The 10033-nt window shown below is 39.5% G+C and overlaps 1 non-coding gene across 1 annotated transcript; it reads left to right on the top strand.

Moving 5' to 3' along the window:
* The first annotated feature begins 9808 nt into the window (after window positions 1–9808).
* LOC121211880 (small nucleolar RNA R71) lies at window positions 9809–9913 on the top strand. The gene has a single exon (XR_005907097.1). It is a non-coding gene; the product is annotated as a small nucleolar RNA R71 (small nucleolar RNA).
* The last annotated feature ends 120 nt before the right edge of the window (window positions 9914–10033 follow it).

Raw genomic sequence — 10033 nt, 5'->3', positions numbered from 1 at the left:
AAGTGTACATTCATCGCTCGTAAAGCAAACAGCGATTTTCGGCTTAAGGCATCCGCAACCACATTAGCCTTTCCCGGGTGGTAATCAATGACAAGCTCGTAATCTTTCAACAACTCAAGCCAACGTCTTTGTCGCAGATTTAAGTCTCTTTGAGTCATCAAATATTTGAGACTTTTGTGATCCGAAAATACATGGCACTTTTCGCCAAACAAATAATGTCGCCATATTTTCAAAGCAAATACGATGGCGGCTAGTTCGAGATCATGGGTTGGATAATTTCTCTCGTGTGGCTTCAATTGTCTCGATGCATAGGCCACAACTCAACCTTCTTGCATCAATACGCAACCCAACCCGAGTAGGGATGCGTCACTATAAATGACAAACTCTTTGCCTGATTCGGGTTGCACTAAAATTGGAGCTTCAGTCAAATGAGTTTTCAGTTGATCGAAGCTTTTCTGACATTTCTCTGTCCATTCGAACTTAGCATCCTTTTGAAGTAGCTTCGTCATTGGTGTGGCTATCATCGAGAACCCTTTTACAAATCATCGGTAATAACCGGCGAGCCCCAGGAAGCTCCGAACTTCGATAACATTTCTTGGAGGCTTCCAGTTAAGTATGGCTGAAATTTTGCTTGGTCAACTCGAATACCCGATGCGGATACCTCATGACCCAAGAAACTAACCTCTCTTAACCAGAACTCACACTTACTGAACTTAGCATATAACTTCTTATCCCGCAAAATTTGCAACACTAATCTCAGGTGCTCAGCATGTTCGGTCTCATCTCCTGAATAGACTAAGATGTCATCAATGAACACAACTACGAACCGGTCCAAATACTGTCTGAAGATCCGATTCATCAAATCCATAAATACCGCAGGGGCATTAGTGAGCCCGAACGGCATCACTAAGAACTCGTAGTGACCGTACCTCGTTCTGAAAGCAGTTTTGGGTACGTCCGAATCTCGAATCCGCAACTGATAATAACCCGATCTCAAATCTATCTTTGAAAACACTGAGGCTCCCTTTAGTTGATCAAACAAATCATCAATGCGCGGTAATGGATATTTATTCTTTATCGTCACTTTATTCAGTTGACGATAGTCAATGCACAATCTCATGGTTCCGTCCTTCTTTTTCACGAACAATACTGGTGCACCCCAAGGTGAGAAACTTGGTCGAGCGAAACCTCTATCCGTCAACTCTTGCAATTGAGCTTTCAATTCCTTTAACTCGGTTAGTGCCATACGATACAGAGCTATCGAAATTGGCGTAGTTCCAGGTACAAGCTCAATACCAAACTCTATCTCCCGAATAGGTGGCAAACCCGGTAACTCTTCAGGAAAAACATCCGGGTATTCACAAACCACCGGCACAGATTCGGGTTTCTTTTCTAATTCTTTGTCATCAAGTACATACGCAAGGTATGCTTCGCACCCTTTTCTTACATATTTCTGGGCCAACATTGCTGATATTACAGCTGGCAACCCCCTTAAGTCTGTAGACTCAACTCGGATTATCTCATTATTTGCGCACCTCAAATCAATAGTCTTGATTTTGCAATTCACAACCGCATCATGCGCGGTCAACCAATCCAAACCAAGAATAACATCAAATTCGTCAAACGGCAAAAGCATCAAATCGGCTGGAAAACAGGATTTCGGATTATTAGAGGGCATCTCTTACACACTTTATCAACAAGTACGCATTGACCCAAAGGGTTTGACACTCGAATTACGAACTCAGTAGACTCAACAGGTAGAGTCTTACTGGATGCTAAGGTTTCGCATACATATGAATGAGTAGAGCCAGGGTCAATCAATGCAATCACATTAGTATCAAAGAGAGTGAAGGTACCAGTGATGACGTCAGGGGAGGATGCCTCCTCTCGTGCGCGAATGGCATATGCTCTAGCAGGAGTACGGTTCTCGGCTCGAACAGCCGTATCAGAGGCCCCTCTCTGACTACCACCCCTACCTCCTAAAATTCTCGGTGGTCTACCTCTAGTTGTCACTCCACTAGGTCTTGCACCTTGAATCTTATTCTTCTCATCAAGCTCCGTGCAATCTCTAATGAAGTGGTCCTTCGAACCGCATCCGTAACAGGCCCTGTTAGTAGACTTACCCCAACATTCACCTAGGTGTCGTCTTCCGCATTGGGGACATTCAGGTTTCTCTTGACGATTATTGCCCACACTAGCTACCGAAGTAGCTCGGGAGTCCGTCGATGGTCGTGCCCTGATGGAAATTCCCGCAGTGTCCTCGACTTATTAGTGTCCTCCCTGAACTTCTTTACAGCTGAGAACGGAGCTTTACCCGTCGATCTTTTACGATAGTCTCTAGCTTCAAATTCAGCCTTCTTCTTCTCCTTTCCAAGTTCTTCCGCCTTGCAGCTCGTTCGACTAGTGTTACGAATTCTTTTATCTCCAAAATACCCACTAGTAGCTTTAAATCTTCATTCAATCCTTCTTCGAATCTTTTGCACATAGCAACCTCATCAGCTACACACTCCCGGGCATACCTACTGAGTCTTACGAATTCATGTTCGTATTCAGATACTGTCATACGGCCTTGCTTGAGTTCCAAGAATTCCTTGCGCTTTTGATCAATGAACCGTTGGCTAATATATTTCTTTCGGAATTCCGTTTGAAAGAAGTCCCAAGTAACTCGTTCGTTTGGGACTATGGAAATCAGGGTCCTCCACCAATAGTAGGCTGAGTCCCGCAACAAGGATATAGCACACTTTAGACATTCATCGGGTGTGCATGACAGTTCATCAAACACCCGAATGGTGTTATCAAGCCAGAACTCGGCCCTTTCAGCATCATCAGTAACTATGGCCCTGAACTCCTCAGCCCCGCGCTTCCTAATCAAGTCTACAGGTGGCTTACTCAGCCTCACAGGATCAGTGACTGATGGCATTACGGGCTCTTGGGGTGGATTATTCAAATTCGGGAATTGTTGGACAGCCGGATTGGTTGGGCATATTGTGCGACCCACTCATTCATCATGGTAAAGAAGGCTTGTTTAGCCCCCTCACCTTGATCATTCGCAGATGACTGAGGTTCAACAGGCGGCGTCCCTTGTGCAGGAGCAGCCGCTACACTTTCAACGTCATCCGCCAAGGTTCTCTCTACACCGGGATCCATTTACTAATCAAAACAAAAATTTTAACCGTCAGAAGTCATCACACATTTAAACATTAACATTAAGGCATGTATAGCTAGACTCATACGTGCTATGGTAGTCCTAGAACCGACTAAACCATAGCTTGATACCAAAAAATTGTAACACCCCGAACCCGAGACCGTCGCGGAGTCGAACACGAGGTGTTAACAGACTTCAAACCACTTATTTGACATTTCCCAGACAAGCTGCCAATCTGCGTACTAGTCGCTTTAAAAATCATATCTTGAGTTCTGAAACTCAAAATCCAGTTCCGTAAATTTTCCCTAGAACTAGACTCATATACCTATATGGTAGAATTTTTGTAGAATTTTTGGTCGGGCCAATTAGTACAGTTTATTAGTTAAATTCTCCCCTATTACAGGGTGCGACTGCACTGACCTTCATGCATTACGATTTGGATAACTCCCTGCACAAAGCTTCAATACTGATGCCGTTTGTTTCTATAGAAACTAGACTCAGAGAGGAATCTATAAATATATGGCGTGACTCCTAATTATCTCTGGTTAATTTATAATGAATTTCCAAAGTCGGAACAGGGAACCCAGAAACCGTTCTGGCCCTGTCTCACGAGAACCTGAATATCTCTTAACATACGTCCATATGATCGTTTCGTACTTCTATATGAAAATAGACTCATCGAGCTTCGATTACATAATTTATTAACTATTTAATTCCATTCCTACTAATTTTTGTGATTTTTCAATCCCACGTCACTGCTGCTGCCAGCATCTGTCACTGAAGCAACTATGCCCATTTCGTGATTTCTCATTGATCTATCTAGTAATTCATCATACATATCACAAAATTATAATCATGATAGCCATACCAAAGGCTAATCATTGTCAAACATCTCCCTACTACACTATTGCCATATCATGAATCTTAACACCAAAATTAATCAGCCATGACATATGGCATAAAAAGAAAATCGAATTACCAAGACTTACGACCTAACGTTATAAAACCAAATCCAACCGAACATTTATGCCATTTTCGCATGGCTAAAATTTTACATACCAAATTTCAACAAAACATATTAGCCTATACATGCGAAACGTCTCCTAGACGACTAAAAAGAAAATACCAAAAGTTGCTAGCCGGTGTGATGACTCCGATGACGGCCCGATCACGCAAAAAGAGACGAGTCCAAGAAACCTAAAATAGGTGACAAGGAAACACCGAGTGAGTATATAACTCAGTAAGTCATAAGCAATGCACTACCATCCATTAATAACATTATCACAAGAGGAAGCAAAATGGAACGAGGCTAGTTACTCCATCCATACCGAACCATACCATAGTTCCTCAAACCTATCGGTTCAAGCTCATACCAAGTCATGCATTCACATTCCATATACTAATCAATAGGATATTTGAGGCATTTTCATACATCATTTTATTTTCGTTACAATCATACAACTAAATGACCTTTCACCTATTCCATGATAAATCTTATGTACGTGACTTCAATTATAATTGTCACATAGGTTCAAACTTACCAAGCTCAACTTCAAATATAAACATAGCGCTTATTAGTCACGAACTCGAGGTACTTACCCGATCCGCTGTCCGTGATCAACTCAATAATGTCGCACACTTAGTGTCCATAGTGATTCAAAAGTATATATTAAGTCCGCACACTCAGTGCTATATAATCAACTTGCACACTTAGTGCTATATAATCAAACTCGACACTTAGTGCTACATAATCAAACTCGCACACTTAGTGCTACATAATCAAACTCGCACACTTAGTGCTGTACAATTTAAACCCGCACACTTAGCGCCAATCTCATGATCATAAATGTTATACCCGCACTCTTAGTGCCGAGATCAACAACTCAATACATCTCACCTCTTTTCTTTTCATTCAACACTTTCATCACCACATACATACATGTATATATATATTTATCATTCCATTCAGCATCATTACATAGACGTTATGACCATTTAAATTAATACAAACTATATGCTTAATGACTTACTTTATGTTGGGTAAAATAATTCCGAGTCGGCTACTCGATGACCTTCGATTTCCCCTTGTTGGACGCCTCTCCTTTAGGTTCTTGAGCTTAAATAAATAAATCAACTAGTTTAATTACCTTGCTAGTTATTTATATCCCGTAACATTAATAGTTTCATATCAAAAGAAGCATACGGCAACATTTTATTTCAAGGTACATATTCATAATTCAAATTCAACCATATAAACCAATATCATCCACTTGATCAATTATAGAGAATTAAAGTTAATATCACCATGTGTACTCTATATGGCCCATTATACATAATCAAATTTAACATCATCTATATATTTACTCATATGGCCGAATATACATACCCCCATATAATATCATTTTCATTCCATTTAACACTTAATTTCCACCACATAAACACTTGGCCGAATAATCCTAAACTAGTAAAACTCCACATTTGTTCATACCATCTTTTAAATTCACATGTATATTTTATTTTTACACGAACCATAGCCGAATCGTTTTAACCATGAGTAACATAACAAGCATAAATCATACTTATCGATATACCATGGCCGATTCAATCTAATCACATCCAAAATCATCAACCATTTTCAATGCATATAACATATATAAACTGAATAAGTTTCATATAATCTCTTAACACATTAATTTCTTTCATCAACAATATTTTGTTTCTTTATCCATCAAAACTTAAAGGTAAGAAAAAAAATCAAGTTCTTCTCACACATACCATAACCGAAAGTTCCATCCAACACTCTAAATTCGAAATTTTAGTATGGCTAGGTAAGAAAAACGTGATGATTAACCTGAACAACTAAGATTTCAAAAGAAAGATTAACAAAATTTACTAACCTCCTCTTCATTCAAAAGGTCGAATGCCTTTGCCCCCCCTCTTTTTCTTCTTCTTGTACGGCTAAGAAGAACAAGGTAATAACCCCTTTTTTTTTACTTTTATTATCCTTAGTATTTCTTTTATTATTTCCTTTCCTTTACATAAAATAATGACCACTTCATGGAAATTTACCACATATTCTAATATATGCTCCATCATGGCCGGCCACTATGTATAAAAGAAGGAGTATTTAACATGCAAAGCCATTATTCTCACTACATGCTTTAATAGGTCCGTATAAATTAACCTATCACATTTCAAAATTTTCTCACATAAGTCCTATTTACTAAAATTCACCTACAATTAAACAAAATTCAAATATGAAATTTTCACACATGCATATATACATATAATAAGCATCAAATATGACAGCTAATTATTTTTATGACTCGGTTTAGCGGTCCCGAAACCACTTCCGGACTCAGGTCAATTTTGGGCTGTCACAACCTTGTGGTCGTTCAGAAATCAGTTTGGCGAGTTGGCCTATCTGAGTTTCGAGCCCTTGGATCGACGCTTGTAGATTTTTAATGTAACACCCCGAATTTGGGCCTAAAAGTATTGGGCCTTGAGTATGGGTCCGTAGGGAGGTTGTATATAGGTATTTAATTGTGCAAGGAAATGACACAATTAAATGTCTACTTTGGTGGTTAACGGGCCTGAGAACTGTTGGAGAAATCTTGGGTTCAAACCTGGGCTTTAGAAAAAAAATTGGTATTAAGTGAATAAAACCCTGGATGCTTGGATGATGGTCTTTTAAATTTTTGTGTTAAATAAATAACACAAGGAAGCATGTGGTCTAGTGGTTGTGGCGTCCTTAAGGTTGCAAGGGAGCCTAGGTTCAAATCTTGGCTCTTACAATTCATTTTGGTTTTTCTCTTAAGTGAATCTGGATGTTGGCACATATGTCTTAAAGTTAATTATGGACGTTTTTATCACAGAAAGAGCATGTGGTGGAGTGGCAAGGTGGCGTGTTGTGTAACTGTGAGGTCTAAAGTTCAAGTCTTGGGATGCGCAGTGGAGTATTTATTTTGCTATTGGAGCTGTGTAGGAGGCGGAGTTGGATTGAAACTCTGTGGTTGAAGTGGTCATAAGAATGAGGAATTTTCCTATTGGTTGAAAGTAATCCCACATCGGGAAGCTAACATGAGTATTGGTGAGAAGCTGGCTTGAAATAGAGTGAACCAGATGAGTTAGGGAGCAAGACTAACTGCAGGATGTTCCAAGGTTGGTGATCGTGGACTTCGGCGCGTTCTCATAAACAAGTGTGTATTTCACACTACTCTAGCTGTAGAACGGCAAATGCCGGAATGCCGAAATGCCGGTCACATGGCGATGGCAGCCAAACGAGCGTGCGAGCGCACGTGTGGAAGCTTTGACGTGATGGTTAAGGCCATCATGAGTGCTCTCGTGGGCTTAGGTTGCTTAGGGTCACGATGGGCCAGGATGGGCAAACGGGCCCATGTGCCCAAGTGGATAAATTGTATGATTGTGTAGTAAGTATAGGATTAGACTATGTGAATCTCGTAACTGTAGGATTACTGAAATACCCCTATAGGATAGAATTATTGAAATGCCCTTGTAGGGAAGAATTACTGAAATACCCTTGGTTTACAAAATTACTGAATACCCACAATTAGCAAAATTACCAAAATACCCCTAGTTTGTAAAATTACCAACATACCCTTGATATGTGAAATTACCGAATTACCCTCGACCTGTAAAATTACCGAAATACCCTCGACTTGTACAATTACCGAAATACCCTCGACTTGTAAAATTACTAAAATACCCTCGATTTGTAAAGTGACCAAAATACCCCTGATTTGTAAAATTTCTGAAATACCCTTAATTTGGAAAATTATAGAAATACCCCTGATTTACAAAATTACAAAAATACCCTTGACTTTAAAAAAATTATAGAACTACCATTGGTTTGCAAAATTACTGAAATACCCTTGGTTTGTAAATTTACCAAAACACCCTTGTAGGGTGAAATGACTAAAATACCCCTAATAGGTAAAAAGCCCGTAATGCCCCTGTAGGGTAAAATGAACGTAAAGCCCCTGTAGGGTAAAGTGATTGTAATACCCCTGTATGGTAAAATGACGATTATGCCCTTAAGTTTCGTATGATTGATGTGCTTAGGATTTACATATATGATTGCACTGAGTATGACTTTGCATACACATAATATTTATGGCACGACATACTGCATAGGGTAAGGATTTTGATATACAGGAAGTTTTGTACTGTTGACTATGTCACATTCACTATTACTGGTGGCTATGCCACAATTACTGATACTGGTGGCTTTGCCACATTTACTGTTTCTGGCAACTATGCTGCATCATTATTTCTAGCAGCTTTACTGCGATATTGGTGTGCTAGATGGGTGGGTCGATTTATATCCCAACATGGTGTGTTGGTTGGCACGGGTGGTGTGCTGGTTGGATTTGGGTGGGATGCATAATTGCATTACATCGTACTGTATTGTTACTGAATTGGGCTTAGGCCCACACTGCTACTATATAGGGCTTAGGCCTAGACTGTACTGATACTGAATAAGGCTCAGGCCTAGACTGTTACTGGATGCACTGTTTCCTATAGTTTAATAAGGGATTACACACTGAGTTTTCGTAAACTCACCCCGGTTCTAACTATGCAGGTAATCCTTAAAGCTTAGATGGTTTAGAGCTGCGAGGGACTCGGAGATGGCCACACTATTGCTTCTATTTCTTTTATTTGCAACTAGATTTCATTTTGGGTTTTAATTTTTGTAATAAAGCCGTTGGTGGGTTTTAAGTTTTAATTTGGATTTTGTTTTCTTATACTAAACTGCTAGTCTAGGAAAACACGAGTTTTCAAAATAGCACGATTTTCTAAAGAACACGAGCTTTCAGCAACAAAGTTTTCAAATGCTTCCGCAGTTTAAATTGAAGTAATATACCAAAGGCAAACAAATTGGTAAACATTTTGACGAGAAATTTTGTTAAATAATAATAAAAAGATTTAGATTCAGTAACAGATTCTTACCAAAAAGATCAATTTTTGAAAAATACTTTGATGTGACATGCTAGATTCGGCCATACAATTTAGGTCGGGTTTGGGGTGCTACATTTAAGTACCGTCTCGGTATTCTGAAAAAGAGTTTCTGACACCGAGATGAATTTTGTTAGCATTTTCTCAAGGTTCGGCTTTTTCTCCTATTGGTACGGTGGTTGCTGAAAGCTTGGAGGGGATGGTGGTTTCTGATTTCCTTGGCCTCCCCAAGAAAAGTTTAGGTGGTTCCTCCAACCTGCATTGTAAGTATTGCTATAAGGATTGTTTTGAGATCGAGGCTTGTTACCCATGTAATTTAACTGCTCGTTCTCCATGTTGTAGCCACAAAGTGGGTACTCTGAACTGCTTGATCCACCTCCACTTACTTTGCACTACATTACTGGGTGAACCTGTGAAGAACTAAGAAAACCATCAATTTTCTTATTTAAGAGTTCTACCTGATTAGAGAGCATGGTGACTGAATCGACGTTATAAACTTTGGCTATTTTTGTTGGCTTTGTCCTCATGACCAGCCACTGATAGTTATTCAGTGACACCTCTTCTATAAATTCATAAGCATCTTCAGGTGTCTTATTATTGATAGTTCCACCAGCGGCTGCATCGATCATCTGTCGAGTCGAAGGATTTAGGCCATTATGAAATAATTGAACCTGTAGGCAGAGTGGTAACCCATGGTGAGGGCATCTTCTCAAGAGGTCCTTGTATCTCTCCCATGCATCGTAGAATGTTTCTAAATCCATCTGTACAAAAGAAGAGATCATTACGTAATTTAGCTGTTTTAGCAGGCGAAAAATATTTTAATAAAAACTTTTCAGTCATTTGTTCCCAAGTAATGATTGACCCTCGTGGTAACAAATGCAACCATTGTTTAGCTTTATTCCTCAATGAAAA

Source organism: Gossypium hirsutum, chromosome A12 (genome assembly GCF_007990345.1).
Source record: "Gossypium hirsutum isolate 1008001.06 chromosome A12, Gossypium_hirsutum_v2.1, whole genome shotgun sequence".
NCBI lineage: Eukaryota > Viridiplantae > Streptophyta > Magnoliopsida > Malvales > Malvaceae > Gossypium > Gossypium hirsutum.
Note: the sequence above shows the minus strand (reverse complement) of the source record. Positions and strands in the feature narration are given on the sequence as shown.